The 25860-nt window shown below is 49.5% G+C and overlaps 1 protein-coding gene across 7 annotated transcripts in view; it reads left to right on the top strand.

Moving 5' to 3' along the window:
* Mcr (macroglobulin complement-related) overlaps positions 1 to 25860 on the top strand; it is a 242829-nt gene that overhangs the window by 67482 nt on the left and 149487 nt on the right. For 2 of the 7 annotated variants that reach the window (XM_070530058.1, XM_070530068.1), the window contains exon 1: positions 16738 to 17068. The exons of 4 other annotated variants lie outside the window; for them this stretch is intronic. The gene's annotated coding sequence lies outside the window, so the exon portion shown is untranslated. Of the gene's footprint in view, positions 1 to 12110; positions 12221 to 16737; positions 17069 to 25860 lie in introns of those variants that run through there. One more of the 7 variants, XM_070530080.1, reaches the window with a different exon arrangement.

The raw sequence follows: 25860 nt of genomic DNA, 5'->3' as shown, positions 1-25860 counted from the left end.
CCGACCCGTGGGGCGCTATTCTCGGCTCCGCGCGCGTTTTGACGCTACTGAGAGGAGACGAGGGGTTGGCCACCGGAAGCCCGCGACGTTTTTGCTGCGGGGTGCCCCCCCCCCGCGACCCCGACGCAGATGGCACGAGTCGGCCGCGCTCAATCGGCGGCATTTCGCTTACGGTCGCACCATTGGCGTGTGCGCCTGGCAGGGAAACCCCCGGCCCTTTCTTGGGGTCGCGCGGGGATGGAGCAGCTGCGCCGGCCTGTGTGGTGCATTGAAAAAGAAAGAAAGAAAGCGATACTCGCTGTCTTGTTGACAGCGATGCCGTTCGATTTGAACGATGCCGACAGTCCGTCCGTCCCCTAAGACGATCGCTTTCGAGATAGCGCCAGCAGCGGCGAGCGAATTCACCTTCGTGCTGCCTCTCGCTTAAGCGGCAAGAACGCGGCGCTCACGAAGCATTCGCCGCACTCGGCCCACACCGCAAGTCGCTTTCAAGGTATTGGCCCGCGCATCCCTCTTCAACGCGAAGCGGCGAGAACACAGCGCGCGATGGTATCAGCAGTCGGCAATCTCTCCCCGCGCCACGGGTCGCTTTAAAGATAAGGTTCGCGCGGCCGTGCCGTATAGTTAGCGGCCGCCGGAGTATGGTTGATCTGGGCCGCTATCTTGTACACGTTAGAAAAGCCGACGTTCAATTTCGCCTCGCGCGATTGTCCACTGCAGGCTGCGCCGATATCGCGGCCTAGGCCAATCTAGTCCAATCGCGGGAGGCGTCGAACGTCGGCTTTTCGAACGTGTACAAGATAGCGGCCCAGGGTTCACAATATTTCGACGCGGATGGATAAGCCGCTGAAGAGTGATAAGGGTTTATTCGCGAGTTCCTTCGCCTATAGGTGGCTCGCAAGGCTACTTAATATGGCGTCCATAGAGAGTATAGGAACGCCGAGCACATGTGCGTCCTTCACGTCAGCCCATATTTGGCTTAGCGCTTCAATATGGCTCTACCTTTTGCACAATCACTGTCGCTAAGTGACACCGTGCGCCACATAGATGCCTCAGAAACGCGGATACGGTGCCTCATTGAAGGACAAGAGGTCTTCAACACCAATAGCATTGTTTGTTGCGACGCGAAGGACTGCAGTGCATGCTCTGTCGCTGTGGAAGAGCTTTGCCTGCAGACGTCACATGGCCGGCAGAAGCCGCACGAGCTGGAATTTACGACCAGGAAGGTTCTATCAAGGAACGTTAGCTCGTGTTTTATCTTGTTCTTCGTGCTAATCGCGACGGTCCGCAAAGCATGCCTTTCGCGCATTGCTGTTTCGCGACAAAGAGTAGTTTTACTGCTCTGTGATGTTTTCGAGCTGCTTTCACGGATTGAGTTGTTATGAGGAGATATTTATATTCGATAATTAAAGGAAAGATGTCACTAAGGTTATCACAACTGCGATTTTTAAGACGTCTTTTTTTTTGTACGTCGCTATGCTAGCGCATGCAGATGTAAAGAGAGATATGCCGGTTGTTCTATTTTTCGCTGGTACAGTTGCATTATCGTTCGAGTGACGAGGAGTCACGACAGAAGCTTCTTGCGCTCACGTCGCGAATTCGGTGCCTGTGTTTTATGCTCTACCAATCTTGTTTTCGGGGCTACTGTAGCCGCAAAGCTTGGCCGCGCCTTGGCGCATGGGATACATCCCATAACGCAAACACATGCATTTCTGGCGGGACGGTACAACAATGACCACACTGCGGGTTGCTGCCGGTGAAACTCGGTCAAATACTTGCTACGCCCGCCCACGTAGATCTACCGTAGCGTTTCTTTAGAGCTGTGACAAAGTGCTACAAAGATGACAGTTTTTATGTCAGTAAATGCTCGCGTATTCTCGTTGCGGTGGCCACAAGTGCACAGCTCGAGCTTGGCCGCGCGGAGGACCCCGGGATGTAGCGAGAATGAAAACGTGTGTTTCTGTCGACACCGCGGCAACCACACACTATGGTGAGTTAATGTAGGTGAAACCTGAGCAAATAATTCCGACCACTCCGCTCGCCCACGTACTACATATTCTCGGGATCAAAGCCACGCCGTTGTTCGCGCTGCTACACTGTCGCAAGATCTATTCTTTCGAACTAACGCATCGATTCTCCGTACAAAAACAAATAAAAGAATGCACATAAGCAAATAGCTTTGGTTTTCTTAAATACGTGGGATCTAGAAGAAGTCATCGCCGACGAAATGTGCACTGCACACTTTCATCTGTGGTGTGACCGCCTTACCAATTCGTAACTTGACAACCCATTCTTTCTTATATGTCGCATCTTTGGGGAACGAGTGGAGGCTCGCTTCACTTGCCACAGCAATGTTGGTGCTTTGCGGCACGCAGCTTATGCGATTTCTTTTGAATTTCATCTTGCACAAACGATGCGTAAAGACAGATAAGTCTGTATTTCTAGATTTCGTGACTATCATTTGAAAACTATATGTGACTTTGGAAGAATTCTTGTGCCATATGGAGATTCACTGTTTGAAAAAAAGAAAAGCCAGAGTTCCTTAACTATATACAGTCTAGAAACTCGCTAATACGTTTTCCCGCTTATTAGGTCGCTGGAGCCTAATCACGGAGACGCTAAAGAAAAGTTTGTATAAGATCTTTTCCTGGTTATACGCTATGCTGCAATTATCTCTTAGGAAAAAAAAAGAGTGTTAGAAAAATGTTACGCTTATAAATTCATATGTGCAATAACTTGTTCGCAAGTCGCTCCTTATCGCGCGAATTTGACGAGTTCCACGCTCCCATAGCTCTAAGTTGACTTTCGTGGTGTGTGGCGTCATACGGGTAGAATCTCATTTCACCGGCTACTTGCCGCTTCAATGCCTCTGCGGTTAGTTATGGACCAACTACGGCTCAGGGCGTTTCAAGCTTTTGGCAGCAAGCGGCGCTCGTTGTTCATGAACCGCGATGTGATATGCATAATATAGGAACGAAAGGATGTTTAGTTCAGAGGTGCAGGAACAGTATACTGGACAGCCGCCACGGAGTGGAAGATAGCTATGTAACTATATCGACTAACAAAAAAATTGAATCAAAAAGGGAAATGTTTTGCGAATATTGGAACGGCCAGTGCATGATATGCGGTTAGAGACAGCTCAGGAAGTAGAAGTATAGAAGGTATATTTTTCGGCGACGCCTGTTTGATATTTGAGCATAGCGTTTAAGCTTGCGCAGAAACCATTCAGAATATTTTGTTAGGATGTGGTTGTCTTGCACGGACCATTGAATCTTACGGATATGTGTGGAAAGGTGAACGAATGAACTTTATTGGCGGTTGAAACCACTACAACTCAAAATGAATATCGCTAGTGTAAACGGAGGGAAGACAGCGAAATGATTATATAGTTCCATGGTTTGTTAGCGCGAACCGCCAGGATGTGGCACCGCTACTATGCACCACTTCTTTTCGATGGTGATGCTCATAAAATCTGTCAAGCTAATCATTGCACACCATGCATCTGTCCACATACCTTTATAAGCATGTTGCTTTGCTTTTCCGGCCTCGACAACATAAGTCACTCGACCGGTGGGTGCCTTGATGTCATCGGTTCAGCGTCTCAGTATTTCTTCCGGATCTTTTTGTTCTTTTTGTTGCTTCATTTTTTTTTCTTTTTTTGTGATCCTACCATTGAAGACAAGTTGCTCGTGCAGTAGGCTTCGCTTGTGCTACGGAATATACTGCGTTGCATTAGCTTTGGGTGAATAATGCCGAGAGTCAGTGGCACTTGAAAACTGGTGGCCATCTGAATTCGCACGTAGAGGAACATCGGTCCACTCTGTAGCACCGACGGATTCGCGCGTCGGCCGCGAAGATCCGAGGCGACAGCGGGTATGATGGGTCGGCGACACGGGTCACTCAGTCGAGATACTTGCTCCACGAATCTGGCGCATCGCGCTATCCACGCCGCCTGTCACTTCCGCCTCTTGGGCATCGCGCGTCTGGGCGGCTTCCTCGGGGTGTGTGTTCGGTATAGAGAAGAGCGAGGGGGAGGGAGGTGCAGCACGCGAACCAGAGGCTTCCATCGACTGCCGTGCGGCTGTCACCCGTCGCAACTCCGATCGCCAGCCGACCGGGCTGCCTCTGCTCATCCCGCGGAGGGCAAGCCGTCGCGACGAGTCGCGCGCGGCGTGAAACCTTGCTGCTCGCCGCATTCTTGTAGCGTGGCGCGACGCCCCAGAGGGGAAAGAGAAAGAGAGGCTCTGGGCGTGGCGCGCGTATGACGAGAGGAGAGCGGCGGAAAAATATATCATCCGTTTTCGTTTACGCGCCCGGAGTGTCTCGTCCAAGTTCCGGTGCTCTCTCGGCGCAAAGCCCCGTGCGGTGCCGTCGCTCAATAAATCGGACCTCTCGTAGTGCGGCCCCGGGGACGCCCTTGTGAACCCGTCACGTTCGAGCACGGGGCTTCCCTGGGCGGCGTGTGTGTACACGCGCGCGCGCGCACAACACGGGGCGAGCGGAGCCCGCGCGCAACGCCGAGCTGACAGCGGCTGGTGGAGCACACGCAGGAGTGCCAGCGTGGGTGCTGCTGGCCGCGGCGACGGCGCAGGGGCCCATTGATGTTGTGCACATAGTGGAGCGCGCCCGAAGTCCTACGTGGGCACTCCACCAAACTTTGTGAAACGGCGCCTGTTGAAAATGGTATTTAACGTTGGAAGGGCCCCTATTTTGCTGCTGCCGGTAACGAGTCAGTAACGTTTCGAAAAGCCAGGTAGGAACGAAACGCGTCAAGTTTTCTGTGCGACATTGGGAGAGCGGTAGAGATACTGCAGAAAAAAAGGAGGATGGAACGACCCGTTGCACATGGAGGCGCTCGTCGCCACCTTGCGTGTGCAGGCGAAGGTGCCTGCACTGGATTCCCTCAAGACTGTAGCTCCTTCAATGCAGTATAAGCTGAAAAACAGCAAAGTCGATGTTCAGATGTCACGTTGGGGCATGTCGCTGGGGTCGAAACGTCGTCTCTTCGCTCGTGCCAGTCTTTTTCTCGCTATACGTTGCTTAGTCTCAAGCAGGACCACCTACCTCTGTATTCTTCTGTCTTTACCACCATGGTGCAGTAATCTGAAACTTACGCGAAGCACCAGGCTGCATACTTGTACGCAGTTTGCCGCGGTTGTGTTTGAGGTAGACGGATGGGATAGTTCGCTAAATAAATTTTTAATACCCAAGTGGGGCCCCTCTCCAAATGCAACAGAGAACTGTCGTGTCCGTCTGCACTTCAAATCGTCGATGAAATAAATGGGTGGTTTTTGCGCAACCGCACACGTCGCAGGCCATCAGCCATTCCGATGGGGGCGGCATGATGGCTCTTCTCAGCGACTACCGAAGTGGAAGAATACCATCGCGTCGGGTACTTGCCGGCGGAGGTCAAATAATGCCTCGCTGCAGATTAGTCTCGTGTAGGTCAGCTCTCCGGTATATAACACACCCTAGTGCTGGTAACCCCTGCGCCAATAAAGGTACTTTAACGACAACGATCATGTGCTAAAATGCCCGAGAAGATCGGAAAGGGGTCGGTGCGGTCGATCAAGACGCAGCGTCACAACCGCTGCCCTCTTCCTACGTGTTTCATGAATGGTGCCCGAGCGTTGAACGTGTATCCTGTTCGGCGTCATTTCTTATAGCGAGACAGTGCATGAAACGACTACGTTATTTCGTCGTCTCGCTTTGTTATTAGGCCTACAACGTCTAATTTTGCGCGCTGGGTTAATAAGTGGTTTGTGGGGGCCTCCTTCGAAGAGTGCCCGATTACGCTTGGCGTCTGCCCACTGATTGCAGGCAAGTCTTCTTTGGCGAGTACATGTATGGCCTTCCAGGATATGCTTTATTCTTCGAGACACGACGTTTCCCTTTTTGCTCGCTGCATGGAGCATTGCCTCGTTTCCTGTACGCCTTTGTGTTTCGCTATCGTCGAGTATCTCCTTGTCCGCCTCATGAACTCCGAATTTGCCCCCGTTAGAATCATAGTCGTCGCAGTCGTACATTTTTCCGTCGGTATACACGCACGGATGTGTGGGAGGGGACACGCGCTATGGTGCACCGGATCAGACGGTATTGTAGGGGTTGGAGTACGGACTGTCGGGATGGAAACCCACAAACTTGGGAGGATTTATTCTACATTATATACAGAGAGGGTGAGCGTCAATTAACAGTCGTACTGACATTACGGGCCGGCAGCAACTCGGACGCTGCGGCCCGCGGCAAGAAGTTCGAGAGAGGTGAATCAGGGAATCAGGGCATGTCCCAGAATCCTCAGGTCTCTCTGGAAGGCTTCTTATAAACCCTCCGAGCACTGCAAGTCACGTCATGTTTGACCAATGGGAGAGTCCGCTCCGATGACGCCACTTTCAGCCAATGGTAGGCGCCCGTGTCGTGGTGTCACACCTGGCGGCTTGCTGCGGTCTTGCATCGCAGACTGGCAATGCACTTCGAACAAAGAGAAGGGGAGGGCTGCACCTGCTTCATTGTCGGATGCCCACCTGCTAATCCCGGCGGCGCACGAACTTGTTGGCATGTAAACTCGTTGCCTTAAACTTGTCTGCTCGGCCGCTTCTCTGGAATGCGCTTTCCTGCTTCTGCATTCCTCAATTAGCTGTGCTGCAATCCGATGTGGTCTGGGGAACTCGAAGTAATCGCAGGAACCAGCTCCATATCTAACAGCTCGTCCTCGCCCCGGTTGTTCTGAATGGCCGGTGAAATCAATTCGCTGGCCATGAGGAACGCTGAAAGAAGCTGCAGGGTACTGGGGTCGAGCCTCGTTTGACGAACTTCGGGATCCTTGGCCCTGGAGAACAGACGTCAAACAAACAAAACAGCACAGCGCTGCACCACGCGTAAGCGCAGGCTCTTCACCCCTGACTCGCCAGACTATTACTGAGTCAAAATCAACCCTGATCTTTTATTTCCCCAATTTCGACAAAACAGTTCCAACCACCCCTCCAAACCGCTATCCATTTCTCCTCGATTGCCCACAAGACCAGACTATTATTGTTGTTGCAAAACAAAAGGGTCGTTGACGATGCAAACAACAAATGAAAACAGCCGACCATAACTTAAGTGGCCTAACTACACGAACAGCATGTTTCCAATCTATCGCAGTGGCGTACTTATCGCACGTATTGGTGCCACTGAACAATCTGGTCAACCTCACAAGTACGTAATCACAAGCGCACTAGCCTTGTGGTCACTAAACAGAACGCGTACTTGCATTGTAGGCAAACTTTTCATTTACGCTTACTCACGTTTCTTCCCTGAAAGTCCTACAGGACACGTGACGTAAACAAACAATTAAACTCGCGGGACTTACACACTCCGCAGAACTCTTAAAATGATGCGTCTTCTACTAACTCTTTCCACGCACGTTCACTAAAGAAGTCAGAATACACGGCTGCCCTCACACACACACTAGCAACCCAGTCATAAAGTCTGCTTCCTTCCGTCCACACAGGACACGCGCTAATGGAACTAAGAACGCTTCTCCGTGCAAATCATGCACTCACTCAAATCTACGCGCTTAACCTTACAAAATTCAAAAACGCTTAAAAAGAAAGAAGGTTAAATAACACACGCGCTTTACGATAGGCCTCTCAACAATAACCTTGACCCTCAGGTTACTCACACACACACAAAAAAAGCCTATCTACTTATTAATGAGCATCTCGCGAGACTACATGTTTACTTAAAACGCATCTTTCAAATCTCGAGCTTCTCAAACGAAAACACAAAGCTCAAACCTTACACATTGAAAGAAATCCTAGTCTCAAATCGCGAAATCTTTCCGATGCTCAAAAATAAAACAAAATAACATTTCACTTCTACGGAAGCTCTCTTGGCTTCCCGTTCCCGATTGCTTACGACTGACTCATACTTTGAGTCGAACCCGTGGTGGGCGTGGTCTGAAAGCTACTCTGGCTGCCGGGAGACAACAAAAGGGCTGACTAACTATCAGCTCCCCCAAGACGTTACGGTCTCCTGCCAATTTGCGTCCCCGCGCCCCGCTTTCAACACGAACTCGATTGACCGCGTCGCTACTCCCCACCTGGTCTCGTCCTGCCACCTTGCGTTTCTTCGAACTGCACGCTGAGCTATGAAAAGAACTACGGAACGACGAGGAGCTTAACTGCCTCGTGCCCTTTGTCCGCGTCCGTGCAGAACATTCTTCGCGGTCCCCCTTTGACCGGTGGCTCGAACGTTCTGGATGCGTCAACATCGTCCTAGACGACCGCACCTTCTTCCTCGCGCCCTGCCCTTTTGGGTTTCTCGCCATCTTTGGCGGCGCTACATTAATTACCGACTTTCGGTTTTTACCGCGCTTCTTTTTAAGGCGCCTTCTCTGTGCACTAGCCTTCATGTCGCCTTCTCGTGCCTCGTGCTGGCCGGTACACATTTCTTCGGCCCGGATCGGCCTCTTACCCGCACAGTCTGAGTGATTTACATTTAAATCTACTCTCACTTTGCCTCGACTGGCGGACAGCCCAACCGACTCTGGCACAATGCAGCAGGCTTTACTCGAGTTAGACAACTCGCACTCTTGCGAACTGCCCTCTGCTACATTGCCCAGCTCACGCTGTGCATCGGCACACAGCCCGTCGGTATCGATCGCTGTCTCACGCGCACAGTCCGAATGATTATTAACTGAACCATCCCTCTCTAGGCTATCTAGACTGGCGGAGAGCCGCACCGATCCCTGAACAATGCAGTTGTTCTCTCGCGGACTACGGAGCTCGCCATCCCGAGAACTACTCTCAACTGCATCGCTCAGTTCGCACTTCACTTCTGCACGCACAGGCTCTACTTGGGTGCTCGCGTCTGTCGCGTCAACAGTACCCTTTTCCTCGCTAGCAACCTCGCTAACCTTACCAGCGACGCACACACGCGGTAACTGTGCCAATTTGTTCGCAGCTGGCCTAGCTGTCTCTACAGTCATCTGTTGGCACAGCACCTCGTCGCTTTCCTTGCGGCCTTTAACGGCCTCTGTTGCCACTGAGGCATCGTTAGCAGCTAGCCTTTTCCCTTCACTTATGAATCGGCAGCCAATCTCACAGGCACTACTCTTTTCGTCGGCTTCTGGCGAAAATCTGCTAGATGCTTCCTCATTCTTTCGCTCTGTACTACCTACAGAATTCTCAGACAGCCGTTGTCTCTGTGCCAATAACTGATCACAATGCTGTATCTCTTTGATCAGTGCTGCCTTCTCTCTCTCATACTTTTGCTCGCGCTCAAGCTTATGTTCCTGATACTCGCGTTTGCGTTCCTTCTCACGTTCGTGACGCTGACACATAAGAGCAAGTTCTTGAAGCTCCTGCTTCCGTTCATTCTCGCGTTCTTCACGCTTAAGCTCACTCCTAAGCTCACGACGCTCCCGCAAACGTACACGACGCACACGCTCCCGTGGCTCCTGTATCACCTCCCAAGCAAGCTCAATGCTTTTGCCATCATTGCCACTATCGTTAATCGCCTTTATGATAGCTGGCGTTTCCATCCGTTCGTCCGCCTCAACTCCCAAATCGTCGCACACCAACAACAAGTCTAACCTCGTCAACCTTCTAAGATCCATGGCAGCTGCCCCGACAGGTGGTTAAAACTGTTTTCCTTAATTAATTTGTGCAAACACACAATGCAACAAACTCCCGATTCCCAGAACTATCAAAATTGAACACACAACCTTTGAGTCTGGCGAATCATAAGGAAAAAAACCACGCGCTCACTTACGGTTGCAGCACTCTGCCATCCGGTTCATTTGTCCGCTGTTCCCGGTTCCTTCCGGACTCCCTGGGTCGAAGGCTCGCTCCTTCTTCGATACTCCCAGTCTCTTCGGACCTCTTTCGACGAAGGCTCTCTCTTCTTCGCTCTTCCCGGTTCCTTACGATCTCTCTCGACGAAGGTTGATTCGTAGCGCTGCCACCAGCTGATGTATTCGGAGGCGATCCCACCGCTGCCAACCAGATGTAGGGGTTGGAGTACGGACTGTCGGGATGGAAACCCACAAACTTGGGAGGATTTATTCTACATTATATACAGAGAGGGTGAGCGTCAATTAACAGTCGTACTGACATTACGGGCCGGCAGCAACTCGGACGCTTCTCTGGAATGCGCTTTCCTGCTTCTGCATTCCTCAATTAGCTGTGCTGCAATCCGATGTGGTCTGGGGAACTCGAAGTAATCGCAGGAACCAGCTCCATATCTAACAGTATTTGCAACGTCGTCGCGTAAGCCCTGCGTTTTGGGCCACGGCGATAAGTACGAATTGGACGCAGTGTTTTGCAGAGTCATACCCCGGGTGCCTTTTTTTTATTATTCAAATTGGCTTTTTTTTTTCAACTTCATTTTTCTTTTAAGCGAGGCGCATACGTTTTGCTCCATCGTTTCGGCGCGTGTACATACATATACGAACGTGCGAATTGTCGCTGTCGGCGTGATTATACCGCGAAAACGGCGCGTGTCAAATGTATTTTGAACCAGCTCGGGGTTAAATATGCGCTGTGCGGATACAATATCTATTATTTACTTTTTTTTTGTTCGGGAGAATTGTTCTTGCCGGGTCGCTCTTGTGCAAACAGTGCCGGGACTCAGAAAGAGGCACCGCACTCTGTCAGGCGCAGGAACCTGCTTGGGGCTGCCTTTTTCACCTTGGCTCAGCTTGAAACCACGCGGTTGTCTTTACCATGGGAGGGGTGCAGACGCACGTGTTTGCCAGTCGCTGCCGGCGACATGACGAAATGGAGTTTCGGGAAAAAAACAGCTCATAAGCACAAAAAATGCACAACGGAGAAGTAGAGAGCCGCTTACATGTAAGCGACGAAGAAGAACGGCTAAGGAAAACCGGTTCGTGAGTGGCGTCCACGTTTCTTTCGGTCCTTTCTTTTTTTTTTCTTTATCTGTATGTACCTTACCTGCAGACTCGCGTCTTATAGTGACGAACATTTCACCTTTGCATTCTTTCCGCGCCCGCACCGCCGTGGCGGTCTGTTCGCGGTGCCGTCGTGAGCGGCATTACTCCTCGTCTTTTTTTTTTTTTTTCTGCCTGTTCGGAGAAGGGGCAGCCGCACAGCGTCAGTAAAGGAGACGCGTCGCAGTGCACCTTTGTTTCAACCGCCGCGCTGTATACCTTTAGGCGAGTCAGCCCGGCATGCACACGGGCGAGACCCCTAGCTGCCCGGCCCGGGACGAGAGCGCGCATGAAATGCGACAGGCCCGTCACTGTGGCCCCTCGCCCGCGTTGGCGGCCGCGTTTCTACGGGGCATGAGAGTGCAAAAGGAGGAACGCCCGTGTACGCTCGGGGACCACTTGTGAATGCGTAATGGAGGTTCAGGCCCGCACCGCTGTAACTAATCCAGCGTACACTTTACCGCGGTGATACTTTGCGCGTTGTTTAGAAGCAGCATGTTAACTATAGTTTGCCAAAAATAATAGCAGATGAACATAGAACACGAAACGGCGACAGATGGCACAAGTGATAGCATATACGACGGAGAAGCGTAGTTTTCTTTCTAATATATTCATGGTACAGGCTCCAAAAACTGAGGTTCTTACTGGCTGGGCTATGTCTTATAATCTACGTTGTTCCCTACGCGTACCCTGATCCCATGGTGCTCAGCTAATACTTCTTTTTGCGGATACTGCAGAGCGCGCAAGCACGATTACATGTGGGCATTATTGTGATCACGATGAAAAAAAGAGAACACCGACCACAAAAACACATTTAGCGAATCATTTTTCACTAAATGTTTTTTTTTTTCTTGGTCGGCGTTCTCTTTTTTTTTTTCATCGTGCCTCTTCCCGACAAGACGGGATTCTGCCAAACCCTGGATTTAATCCTGACCACATTATCGTTTATGGGTAGCTTCCATCCCCCATCTTTCCCTCTCTCTCTCTCTTATGGTGTTGTCGCATTCGCCGACATGTATATTTGTAGCTCGCCTACCCAATAGCCGCAAATAGGAGGAATGGATGGAGCATATAAGGCACTGGCTTCCAAAGCGCTGCTGTGAAAATCAAACGTCGGAGTGCGTCTTTCGCTGGAAGGATGAAAGATGTGCGTTTTCTGTTGACGCATGGGGAGCTGCAGAAGCCGTGGCCACTGAGCTGCATCTCGGTTCGTTGCCGCGCCAGCACTTCAGAGTCCGGGTGTCCGCCGCCCTTTTTCCGACCAAGTGGCTCTCGTCAAGACTGTTATAGGTGAGGTCTCTTCCCCGCAATGCGGGGCCGAGGGTCTCGGCCTCTTCATTGTCTTCCATTGGCGAAAGGGTCGGGAGATGCCACTTGGAGACGGGGAATGCCGCCTGGCAGGCTCGCACTGCATGCTTTCCCCACGCAAACTAAAACAGTAGGCAGGAGTGGGACACTCTGTCCGGGTGCTGGGTCGTCATCGACTCTGCGTGGCATCGGCCTTGGTACGGTAGCCACGGTAGAATCGTAGAGGTAGAATGTACGGGCCGTGGCACGAGCAGTTTGACGTGATACGGCGCACTGTCTCGTGCGCTGCCTCGGTGCGGCGATGTTTATCGGATATCGGTGATGTGGCTTATACGGTGATTAAGTGGACGCGAGAAAGCGGAAATTTTGTATGGCAGGAAAGGCGCCTGCAGCTTGGTATAGTATCGGGTTATTTTACAAGTTCACTACGAAACGCGTTGTTTAGCGCTACCTCAACTTACGCCTGCGTAGGCACTAGTGAGAGAACGCATTTGTATCGGCAGGACAGCACAAGTATTATTAAGCTAGTGCTCTCCAAAATCTTCTACGATGCGCAAGAAGCGTAATACTTATCTCGCGATGTTTTACATCCCACAGGGAACCTGATGGATAGCAGAGTATGTGCGGTATTTATAAAATGGTAGACGGACACTCAGCGATACTTCGTTATTTGTTCCTGGGACTCCCGATGAATGCATAACTTAAGCGCATATCGGAACAGCCGCAAAGGTAGCGCAAGTAATAAAGTTTTATCAGTGTACGTTTTATCGCCGCCCGTCGCGCTGCACGTCCCACATCTCATCTCTTATGTCAAAACTCCTTTCTCGTGGTGAAGGCGCAGTTACAACATCACAGCACGTCTTGCTGTTTAGCTGCGACCTGTGCTTTGTTTTTGTTGATGGTTCCACAGCAAAGCACACTTCGCATGGGCACGTTTTACGCAGGCAAGAAAAATCTTGTTGGTGTGTCCTGCCAGACCAGACCGAAATAATAGAATCATGAAATGTTTTTCGCAGTTATATTGAAATAGCTTCGAGATGACTGCTGGCCTTGGAAATGGGGTGCGGTCATCCCTAATTCGGTGTCAATCTGACAATCTCTCGAAGCTACACTTACGTGTGCCCAAGAGAGAGAGAGAGAGAGCTTTATTTACTAAAGTGGCTGGGTTTTCAGAAGCTCTCAGCCCAGAGACTCACTGGCCAGTTTCGTCAAAGCCGACTGAATGAAGTCCACCATATACTCCTGACCTTCCGGCGTTGTGGCTGGAGTCAGCCTCTCAGCAAAGGAGGGGGGGGGGGGGTGCGAGCGATGGGCCGCATTCCTTGAGTGTGTAGCGTGTTAGGACGAAGCTTTAGCTCGGGTCCTACTCCGATGCCCGAGCTTTCAAAAATTGGTAAGTTTCAAAAATGGTAGCAGGAAGTTCACAAGTTCGTAGCTCTGCACTGAGAACAAATATCGCAGTTCTGTAAACTGCACCCGTTAGAGCATCCGAAGCGAACAATTTGATTTATCAATTTACATCTTATATGAATTTGTTACATTGTTTGCAAAAGGCCTACTCACATATTAGTGGTCTACTTGAGAGCCATAGATAATGCATCAATTTTGTCCGCTTTAGATGTAATATTATATACAATTTACAAAATTGTGTTACTTTTCATTGCCGAGTTAGAGCTGTTAACTTCATAGTTTCGTTTTTCGAAAATATGCGATTTTCATCAATTTTTGAAAAACTATTGACAACATCAATAAAAATTTGCTACAAATAGTCACTAGATTTTAGTTCGTTCTTTTAAATGCAACAAGCCTCATCAAAGTTGACACACGGATGCGAACGCATGAAAAATAAGGAAGACAAAAAAAAACCCTGATAGATCTGTTTCCAGGGGTTCATGATATAAGCGTCCAGCTTTGCGGTGTTTATTACATATCAGCGAATGCTTATCGGTGTTTTCCCCTCGATCGATAATAGGTGTATCTCGGGGAGTTACCTTGTGAAAGTGCCGCGAAACTGCGGTTCTCGGCAGAAAAAAACAAGTAAATAAAGAGCACAAGAACGCCAAAGGTACTCCAATAGGAGGAAAGAATGTAATGTACTTTTAGCAACAAAGGACAGAGTGCACAGCAGCTGCGATTATATGTGCTCAAATATCCATTCTTTTTCGCTGTGTGTACATTCCTTTCTACTGTAAATTCTTCACTTGACAGGCATGTGATTTTTTTTTTCCTTACTCTGACTGCAAGCCGCCTTGAAGAGTGCTTCGCCTGCAGGGGCGCTCCCGACCGCAGTGCGTCATGCGTATCTTTATTGCACTCATTAGCGGTCGCTTTAAACGAGACATATGCGTACGGCAAGCGAATATGATGAATGATCGACAAGAGAGAGAGAGAGAAAATAATGTAGAGAAAGGCAGGGAGGTTAACCAGAGGTAGTTCCGGTTGGCTACCCTGCGCAGGGGGAAGGGTTAGGAGGGATAAAAAGAGAAACAGAATAGAAGGGGGAGATAGAAAGAAAGGGAGACAAGCACGAACAAAGCGCGTACACTACAGAGCGGTAGGGGGCGGCATTCTTAGAGTCTGTCGTGAAGCCCCGTGGACCGCAAGAACCTTACTAGCGCGAGTAAGGCCTTCAACGCGGATGTTCTTTCGGAGCATTGGCCTAAAGCTTTTAGTTCTGAAAGTGGACGATTGTCCAACTGGTCCAGCACTCTGCACATCACTTGTCTCTCAGCACTGTATCGCGGGCAGACACAGATAATGTGTGCGAGCGTCTCGTCGATGTTACATGTGTCGCACGTGGGGCTGTTGGCCATTCCTATGAGGAAAGCATAGGCGTTTGTAAAGGCAACGCCTAGCCACAGACGGTAGAGCATAGTCTGTTCATGTCGGGGTAATCCAGGCGGGAGGTGCATCCGTATGTCCGGAGACAACGAACGCAACCGACACATTGTGAAAACATTCGAGTCCCACAGGGGCAAAGTACACTCACGGGACATCAAAAAAATGATCGACAAAGGTTTGTTCTTTGCTAAACAGAAGTATATACATGCTTAAGAACGTATTCATAGTCAAGTGTTCGACGAAAACTCGTCTGGCGAGGAAACATATTGGTGCCAAAAAACGTGCACTCGCCAAGAATAAAAGAAAAAGAACCGACGTTTCGGGCCCCGTACGGGTGCCTTGATCACAATGAAGATATAAGCATGGACGCGTGGCTATTTATGGGTGAGGTGGCGCAGCGTGTGAGTGTATATACCGCGAAGATTGCCCCGCGTCCTGTTTATCGTGCGTGTAGTTGATTGAATGTAAAATGATTCTGAAAGCTAACGGGCAGATAAGTGTCTCTCTTTTGCGACGATTTTTTTTTCACCGTTAAGAACGTATGCATGCATGTAGTTCTTAGAAGAACGAAGGAGAGGGAAATACTTCTGGCCGCACCGTAACTGCGGCCTGGACGACGGCCAACGCCTGAACATTGACCATCAGCTGGATGGAAAGGTAGTTTTGAGGCCAGAGCGTTTGCACCGTGCAAGCGTTGCAGAGTCTACGTATTCCCGCTGTAAATTTATACGCCTTATTATTGCCGTTGCTTCTTAGCGCAAATGGATTGCTGCAGTTGTAGCCTTTCTGCGTTGATATTCACAGCTGCCGCAGTGACGGTGTTTCATAACGTTTGTTGAAGTGAAGTAAGCGTTGAAAGTGTCCGGAAGTAGTTCGCGCTTTTCACCGATGGCAACTTTTTTTTTCTATTTCTTTCTTGCTGACAGATGATTGTTGGCAAGTTGCTATATTTTTTTTCTGAAATCGGAACCTTGGACGGCTATATGTATAATACAAAAGAAACATTGAGGTCTTGCTGCACTCGCTATGCTTGTATTACGTTTTTATTTATTTGTTTAATTTCTGAGTCTCCCCGTATAATTTGTTGACAGGGGGTTGGATTGCGGAACATATTCCCCGACGTGAAAGCCAGACTCCGAAAATCGTTCGCAGATACTGCTCGTCATTTTCAACAACAACAACAAAAGCAATAATGTGTGCATTTACGCGCCAAAACCACGATCTGATTGTGAGGCACGCCGTAGTGAGGGGAAACTTCAGTTTTTTAATGTGCACCTAAATCTAAGTACCCACAGGTGTTTTTGCATTTCGCCCCCATCGAAATGCGGCCGCTGTGGCCAGGATGTGATCACGCGACTTCGTGCTTAGCAACGCAACACCAAAGCCACTAATCAACCACGGCGGGTTATTTTCAAAAAAAGGGTCTTGATCTTGAAAGTAGCTGACGCACGTTTTCCGTACCGTGATGCCAGCAGGTGCGGTAGGACGTACCACGTAAGTGCTGCCAGGTTATCGAAGGTGCGCACGACTCTAGATCTCCTTGACACTCGCCAAATATCGGCATCGTCGAGCGTTTCGCGTTCGGCACTCCAGATGGCGCGCCGGTGCTAAGAGGCGAAAGAGAGAGCGCCGCCTGCCCTTTCCCTCTCGGGCGTCGGCGGTCGGCCTGCATGCCGTGTGTTCGGGCTTCGCGCGCGCGCGGGAAAGACGAGCGGTGTGCCCGAGGCGATTCTCCGACTTGGCAGCCGGCGGCTACCGGTTGCCGGTAGCGCTTGATTCAATCTACGGCACCGGAGGCGGCCGCGGATGCCGGCTCTGGGCCCCGGTGCTACGCAAAGTTGTGCGCTCGTATTATTGCGTCGTAGATCTTCACTGACTGTCTGTGACTGCGTGCGTTGTCCAGCGCGTGCCCCGCGGATCTCGCCGCCGGCATTGCTGGTGGCTCACGTCATGTGCGCACCGTAAGAAGGGCCCGCCTGATCAGCTGAGGTGAGTCGACCGTGTTCGTGCGTGCGTAATCTCCGTGCCGTTTGCCTGCAGTTTGTCGTCGTGCCGTTGACCTCGACGCGAAGCGACGTCTCCGATGACGACGCCTCGAGTCGAAGATGCGAGCGGGTTTGTGCCCATCGAGATGCGCTGTCATGCGAGACCGTGGTTGTTTTTTTTTTTTTCCTGGGCTGGCAACCGTGTCGTGTGGCGGTGTGCGCTGACACCACTTGCTCCACGTGTGATGAGTATGTGGATGTCTTTTGAATGATCGGTGGGTTGTTTTGGCGTCTTGTCAGTGGTTCATCTCCTTTGCGAGAGAAACAAACCGCCGATGCCGACGATCGTCACTGGAACCTCGTCATGCACACGCCTTAACAGCCATGTGTCTTCCCGTGTGTAAACGACGGATGTCTGCAGAAGCATAGTTTCGCTTTTTGTGTGCTTTCTTTGTCCAATGTGGGAACAGCGTTAGATGTACACAATACCACCCTCCTACCGCTGCCTTTTCTCCTTCTAAGCACTGGCGTTCTTTAGCACAACAGGCAGCAGTCACAGTCTGACGTCTGTCCGTTCGTTGGACTATCACACTCCTGTGCACTCGACAATCTTTCTTTTACTTCGGCACTAGCTTATTTCCGTATAGTTGAATCCAGTGTCGGTCTCACGTTTTATTTCTTCCATGTTTTGCACTTGAACTGCACAATGAAGTGGTGCTCCTCTATGAAGAAGGCGTTATGTCGCGTGTGTGCACTTTGTGGAAGCGCAGCCGTTCTAGCAGTGCCAGACACTACGTGCAAGCATCTGCACCGCAGTTTCCGTGCTTGTCATGTCTCTCACATGCATAGCGCATACCCTTTTAGGCCGCGTCGGAAACAGTGCGGTTTTGTGTATAGTCTACGAGACAAATCTGATGAGGCGAACACACGAAACCTTCTGGTCTGCTCGCAAACGTTTACAGTGGCCGGTGAGTCTCTGAAAGGAACTCGCAGCTCGTACGGCAACAGCAGATTCGCAGCGTGCGGATTGGACCCGGACCTGCAGGTGTTGCAGACAGCTTGTCGCGGAAGGCTACCGTACGCGCCACGTGTGCTGCTCGGTATTGCTGCTTGAAATTTGGGCGTGACGCCAATTTAAAGGAAAAGTGATGAGAGGTGGCGGGACTAATTGCTAGTTACTGATCATTCGGAGCGATTATTTCGCGCAAGTGTAACACTGAATGGAAGCTCTGTGCGCACTCGTCGCCTTTTTCATAAAAAAAAAAAAATTCCTAGATCTTCAACAGCTTGTTGAAGCGAAGCGGTCATTGGGCGAAAGCGGTCATTGGGCGACTTTCAGTGTTCGACAAGCGCGATTGACGTAGAACATGTGTCGACATGCGCGCGTGTACCGCTAAAGGTTTCGTCGCTGCATACTGTGAGCATATATAGTACTCGTATATGCCGTATATGGACTCCATGGTGACATAGAACGAGTCAAACAACTCTTATGAACACTGCTAAATATTCATAAAGTGAGCGGCGATTCCGTTGAAACGACACCTGAACCTGTTTGCGTAACCACGGTTGTCATCCGCATCGAGGTCGGGTCATGACAAGGCGGCGTTGATTCAGCTTTCGTTTTCAAAAGGAAAATCACTTGTTGGCTCTGCTCGGTGCAGTTTCATCCTTAGCATTAGCCCTCATATCACACCTCGTCGTTGTCTACTTGAGTCGTGCAATTAAGAGTTTCTTGCTAAACACTACTCGTCACGAGCGTTCTCGTACAGACGCTTAAAGTGAATGAAACGCTATTGTTGCTGTGGTGCCGTCCCTTTGCCTCCAGGGGGGTAGTTGCAGCATGTATCAATGCTCCGCCTTGACACTTTGCGTTCAGACGTTAACTAGCAGGCTAATTTCTACTCTTCTTTGTTTGCGCACACCGGAGAGGCGGCGAAAGAAACGAGCAGGCGGGCAGTCCCGGCACAGATTCAGCGTCTTCTCCCGTGATGCTCCGTGCAAGCGTCGCCATTGGTGACGTTAGAATTCCTCGCGGAAGGTCACAGGGATCATATGAGCCAGGAAACGTACGTGCCATGTTGATGTCCTTGTCGCAAGTTGCAGCAATTTAAAGTCAGCTGGCCGCGCTATCTTTAGACTCGCATGAAGATATGTTCTCACCAACGTTCGCCATTAATACTTGGTCAGGGATCTTCGTCGATGCACACAGAGGAATCGAACAACAATAACACCCAAAGTTAGAATTTTTGTGGTGGTAGTGCTTTAACATAACTTCCAGCATGATATGGCTGCGCCGTTTACAACACTGAATGTGTGTTTCGGTGCCATGAGGGAGCAACGGCCGTGAAACTCTGGATAGGGCGCCCTTTGGCTGTCGCTCCTGAAACCTCTACGGCCACCATGGTGATTTTTTTTTTGTCTTAGGTACTAAATCTAATTAAAAGCAAAGTATAAAAAATTTTGAAGGCTTAAAAATAAAACGAACAAAAAAAGTTTTTCGTTTTTTTTTAGTACCTTTGAAAACGTTCGGAAAGTAGTCCGAACTATTTTAGCATAGCGAAGTAAAGAAAGGCAGCAGGCTTCGGCTCTGAGGTCATTACTGCGACAGCAGCATTCTGCCGCAGTGAACATAAAATGGCAACATTGCTGTGATCGGTGCCTCATGATACCTTTATACGTACGCCATGGCTGCCGCATTTCGATGTGGGCGAAATGCGAAAACACCCGTGGTACTTAGATTTAGGTGCACGTTAAAAATCCCCAGGTGGTCGAAATTTCCGGAGTCCACTACGGCGTGCCTCATAATCAGAAAGTGGTTTTGGCACGTAAAACCCCATAATTTAATTTTGATACCTTTATACGTAGAGGCCGCCCAATTTTCTAATATTAAAAAAGAAGGTTATTGATTCAGACAATGTTGGAGAAACATATTTATTTTTTTGTTTTCTAAGTGTTTAAATTAAACATCGTGAGGTGAGGTTTGCAGTCAGTGTACAAAGTTATAAATTCGGTGAAAGTATACATACAAGGGGTTGTTCCCACCGGTTACGGGATGACATTGTGTAAACGCTATGGCACTTGTTTATCTTGGGGATTTTGTAGGCCGTTGGTTTTTTTATTACCCGACAATGAATGCTGCCTGCACTCTATCGGCAGTTGTATATTTTCTGGGCAGCCTTTGCTCATCTGAGTTTGCATTGTTACGTGGCCAACTTGGTGTTGCGGCTTGGTTCGGCATTGCGAGATAAAGACCCAACGTCTGGGCGTCGTTTGGCCTACACTGAATAGTGGCAAAAGACGAGCCATGTATGTAGATACCGTTCTGACACCCGCTTGCGATTGCACAGTGTCTAGCTTGTGTGCTTGCGGATAAAATTGCGTGTCTGAAGCAAACGCTTCAAAAGCACTTAGCTATCGAAGACAGCGGCGAACTTTCGGTGAACCATAACTTTACGAGGACTTCCCTCTCGTTCTTCATTCATGAAAGACCGGATCCTGTGTCCCTCTTCTGCTTATGCATGTAGAGGTTTCTGCTCAGAGGAACAGACAATGGATATTCCGCACACGACCCGACAACCGAGACCTTCCTCAAACGTGATGGATGAAATGATATGTGGCTTGAGTGTTTCCACTTGCAAAGTAACACCAACTCTAGTTCCACATTTACTTCAATGCACTTCATTTTATAAATTATGATCTTGTTTTTCCTAGCTTTCTTTGCCCATGGAAGAGCACTAGGTGCTACAGAGTTGTCAACTGGTAGACGCACCCATTTTCTCCTCTTTTCCTAAGTAAAAATTCCACCCCGTAAATGTACTTGAGGACAATACTTCGAATAATAATAATAATTAATAATACATACCCGTAATAATGGATCGCTAATATGTAATTGGGAATTATTTGAGAGATCGAAGCATGTCAACCCGTTTCCACGCCTTTATTTTGAATGCCTGGAGACATGCAGAGCTATTGGCTAAGATACAACGTAGCCATGATTTCTTTCCTTCCTTTTGTTGTATTTATTTGTTATATATTTATTTTGCCATAAATAGTGTGTTCAAAGCCCCCACCCCTCCCATCAGGTTTGGGTATCACAACCAAACAAGGCCGATTCGTGGATCACTCGGCGTCCGCAATATATCGTGTCCGCAAGATATCGCACCTTTGTACGCCGAGACAGTAGCTGACAACTCCTAATGAAACCCCGAACGCCATGTTTTCTCATAGTAACTACTCTGTTTGCCAGCGAAAGCAACGTCACAGGTTCGATATTGCTCTTACTAAAATATTTCAAAAAGCTCTTGCGGCAGAACGCACCCTGTGGAATAACGCTTAGCAACTTCCAGTGTGTAACACACTTCTGACGGCGCCTGAATGGGGCGGAGCGTCTTTTAACATAAAATGTCACTTTTTGTCAGTGTGGACGCCGGTATTAAAATAAACGGGGCTCGTTCTGGGCGAAAATGCTCCTCAGTTGAGAAAGTGACTAGTCGTCGTGTGTCGCATCTTGTCCAGCGAGTTGAGTATCATATGTGAATCACGTGCGTATACGTTCAAATTAAACGTCCGCTCCATGCTTGGCATCCGTAGCGGATATTAAATGCTCCTCTCTCACACCCACACACACACACACATTTTCTTGAACGACTATTGTACCCCTGAAATAGCGCGATATCTTTTAACGCGATAGCGTGAAGGGCCCCCGTGTCGCATAAAATCCTGTGTCGGCGTCTTGAATCAGACGTCGTTTAGCGAAAAATCATTCCGAACCACAACCACGCAGGCCCACCGCGTGGCGCAGAGGTGTTACTGAACTAATTGAATTCCTTAATGCAAGATGCGTCAGAAAAGTCGAAAATTACAACCTGAACACAACCTACAGACGTCATAGCGTTGGATTATAATTTGAATATACGAGAAAACATAATTCTGTTCCGCGGAAACTCCGACATAAACCCCTTTTCCAGCGTTTCTACCATTCCTAGAGCGGCGCGGCCCGCTCGGTTCTTTGCCACACCACCCAGATGGCGCTCGCCTTCGCGCATCCGTGGTCCAGGCAAGAGGCCGCGTTTCTACCGGAAAGCTCGCCGTCGTGCATAGCGCACGCCGCCAGCGTTTCCCGGTAAACATTACAGTTATATGAGCTGCAGTTGCCGGGAAGCGTGAGTAGTAGTCAGGGATCTTTGAATGCTATCGCGTTCCACCATTAAAGGCGAAGCTTAAGCGTCCTCCAAATTTTTCATATCATTTTGAAATAGCTTGATTTGCAAGCGTGTATGTGACTGCGTAGTGGTTGGGTAACATGTACACACAAATACGTACACACACACATGGCCACGCCGTCTTGACCAAGTTCTGATTTATTTTCATAGGGCTACAAATTTTCGCAGGCACTTTTTGTAGTTGTGCTGTATAACCTCAATATCGGCGGCCCTGTTACAGCAGCGCCCAGGAGGCTTATGTTCGTGCATCGTTTTTATCTCTAAGTCGAGAAGCTCGCAGATGACACATAACGGGGGTGGCCACTGCTCGTGCAGGAGGTTTCGCAGACAGACAACGCAAGTTCGCGCGAGTTCCCATCCCGTTCTCCTGTCCCGCAGCGTCCTCGCGCAGACGTACTAGATAGTCATCGTGTCGCAGTGCATCCCTGAAAATCCTCGATGAGGCGACGGCTGTCGTTGGAGGGCGACCATGGGCGCTTGGCCCGGTGTCCGATTCGTCTCTGGACAAACGGCGCTTTAATTCGCGTCGCCCGTGTGGGCGCTCGCCGCTGCTGGACGGCATGCAGTGTGTGTGTGTGTGTGTGTGTGTGTGTGTGTGTGTGTGTGTGTGTGTAGGGGGGCGGGAGTCGGCAATGAAGCGGTCATTACGATGAACGCAGAAAGGAGGTCGTTAGCGCTATCTTAGTGGAGCCGCACGATCGGGCCTTCACCTCCCCCCCCCCTCACCTTTCTTTCTTTTCACCTTTTTGCAGCAGTTTTTATTTTGAGTTGAGGACGCGGACTCTTGTGTCCGCCGCGCTCTCTCTTCTCTGCGCCCAGGGCGAGAGCCGAGTTTTGTGCACTTTTGCTTGGAGAGTTGAGGGAAACCGATAGCTACTCTTCGCCGGGGCTTTCATCGCTTGGCCCCGTAGAGAGAGAGAAATAGAAGAGAAATAAACAGCCCGCTAACTTGATGATATCGCGGGAAAAGATTTTGTCGAATGAAAAAAGAAAGAATCGGAGAGAATAGCAGGAGAGTTGTCGTCCATTATTTGACCGTTTGGGTAAATGTATCTCTCCTTTTCTTGTCAGCCTTCGCTTTTGTGTTGTAGCCCGTCGCCTTTATGTCTTAACTTCCTCCAGCGTATCTCTTTCTCTCCGTTCCTTTCATTTAATACTCTCACCAGAGCGGCTAGGAGGAGCCTTCGACGTCCATTTGCAAGATTAAAAGGAATTGATCTCTGGAGTTCTTTACATTTCGGGTGACCCCTAAGGCTAACGCCGACGAGCGCGCTCGCGCCCCCGCTGCGTGTACAGCCTCCTTAAGTTTAATTCGCTGTCCTTTTTTTTTTCTTCATTCCTCGGCGCCCGACTTTGTACTCTCCTCCCTCGATCTCCGTTTAAGCGCTCCTCCTCTTCGGCGTCGCCGATTTTCGTCTAGTTCTTTGTTATTACGTCTGCCTGCTGCGGCAGGACGGTTGCCCAAACACCGCAGGGAGGATATCTCTGGGTCTCTTGTTTAGGCGCCGCGCTTTGAGAGCCGTCGTTTCGCGAGATGCTCTGCCTCGGGTTCGTCCTCGTGCGCCCGTGGGGAAAGGGGGAGATTTCCCCTAATGGTGCTTGTAGGACCCGGGCGCCTTTCCGTTTTTAGGCATTGTCGTGCGCGATGTTCGCCAGGCGACCCCGAAGGACAGACACTGACCCTCCTTTGCTCTCCCTCGCTTCCTTTCCCTCGTTACTCTCGTGGCCTCCAGGCGGCCGTCTGCCGACTTTTCGCTTACCGTCTTGCAGTCGTGCAGATTTTTTAACGTGCCGACTATGTGCGGTCTACGGTCTGCGACTCTCGTCCATGCTTTGCCGACTTAGCTTTCACGAAGGGCTGAGCACCAGCATAAGCTGCCGCGTAGCGCGAAAGAAATGTGTCCTAGAAACTCGAAAAGTGCATCTGGTGTATGGGGAAGGACCGTCAACTTGATCACCGTCTGTTGCAGAAATTTTTTACCTATTTGGCGGAATGATATTCAACGATATGTGGATGCAGAAGATACACGCTGAACGTTAACCGCGCGTTTGGTTCTCCACTACTTGGCGTGAAATAACCGTATGAGTATATTGAAATAAACGTGCTTTATCGAGCACGTTTATTTAAGATTTCTTTAGGCATGATTATTTATAAATCTTTTCGCTCAATATTGAAACAGTGTTAAAGGTTGTAAATATCGTCTGACTTTGCATATAAGAACAGAAAATGACAAGTATAACGTCAATAGATAGACAAGAGAGAGTGGCGTGTTTAAAAGGTACGAGCCGCGTTTTACAGGCAGGTCATGCAATAAGTAGAAGACATGTCCGGTGATCTTAGTGTAATAGAATGTACATGCCAAGGATAGAGAAGCGTTAGCCGATGGCGGTAGAGGGTTAGATGAAGTGTCAAAATTTGCAAGCATAGATTATGTACGGTTGATGAACGACTGGAGTAGGAGATAATTGGAAGCAGGCCTCTGTTCTGGCGATGACTTGTGAATAAGGTGAGCATGTAGTGATACAGTGAACGCTTATAACTGTCCTTACTTTTGGGCCTTTGCTTTACTTACCCCTTGGAAAAGCAGGAAACAGCAGGTGCCGATTTCACAAACCTTTTCATTTGCAAGAACTGTAGTTGGCTGACCATATCTTCTCTACTACTTTTCTCGTAATTAGCAGGCTCCTGTTCTCACGAGGAAAATTTCAGACGGTACACGAGCGCTCGACCTGTCCCCCCCGACACACACACACGCACCCACGATTCATTCCGCTTGATTCAATTCTTATACCACCTACCGTTAAAGGAATTCTGGTGCCTTTGTCGATCACTTTCGTAGATATCTTTCACTGTTCACTCACTGCATGGCACAGCGCACAGGACGCCCATATACTGTCATGTTGTAGTGACGATAAAGAACCGGAAACACCCCGGTAAGCGTGATTTAACAGTATAAATTTTCATTGGGCGACCTTGTGCCTAGAAAGACGAGCAACACTCGATCCACAACCATAGCGGTGAGCACAGTCGGGTCGTCGAATCTGGACTCTCCGTATTCACGAAAGGCTCTTAAGCGAGAATAGTTCGTTAGAAAAAATTTCTGCCAAGTAATCCTCACGCTGGACATACTATTAGCGAAGGCGGCCATCCAATGGCAAGTAGTACATACGAACTAATAGCTTTGTGAATTCGGCCCGCGACTCTACATCCACGACCGCGGTCCGCTTTAACTCGCCGCGTCTAAATCTTAGCATGAAATTATATGGGAGAAACCTTACTACGATTTCTGACTGGGTTCTATTTCGCTGCTGACGTAGATGTTTCGGCTATGACAATCTTCTCTCTCTCTCTCTCTCTCTCTCTCTCTCTCTCTCTCTCTCTCTCTCTCTCTCTCTCTCCTTATTTGTCGGTGTGTTTGAATTTCTGCGTTTTCCCCTCAGCATAAGATGGGCTAATCAAAACCGTTTCTGACTCATTCTGTTCGATTACACGCACGCAAGTTCTAACGAGTTCTGCTGTTTCTGGCTTACGTACCCGTGTCACAATAGACAGTACTGCGCCATGACGATACGT

The sequence above is a fragment of the Dermacentor albipictus genome, chromosome 1, assembly GCF_038994185.2.
Source record: "Dermacentor albipictus isolate Rhodes 1998 colony chromosome 1, USDA_Dalb.pri_finalv2, whole genome shotgun sequence".
In the NCBI taxonomy this organism is placed as follows: domain Eukaryota; kingdom Metazoa; phylum Arthropoda; class Arachnida; order Ixodida; family Ixodidae; genus Dermacentor; species Dermacentor albipictus.
This window is presented reverse-complemented; position numbering and strand designations above follow the sequence as displayed.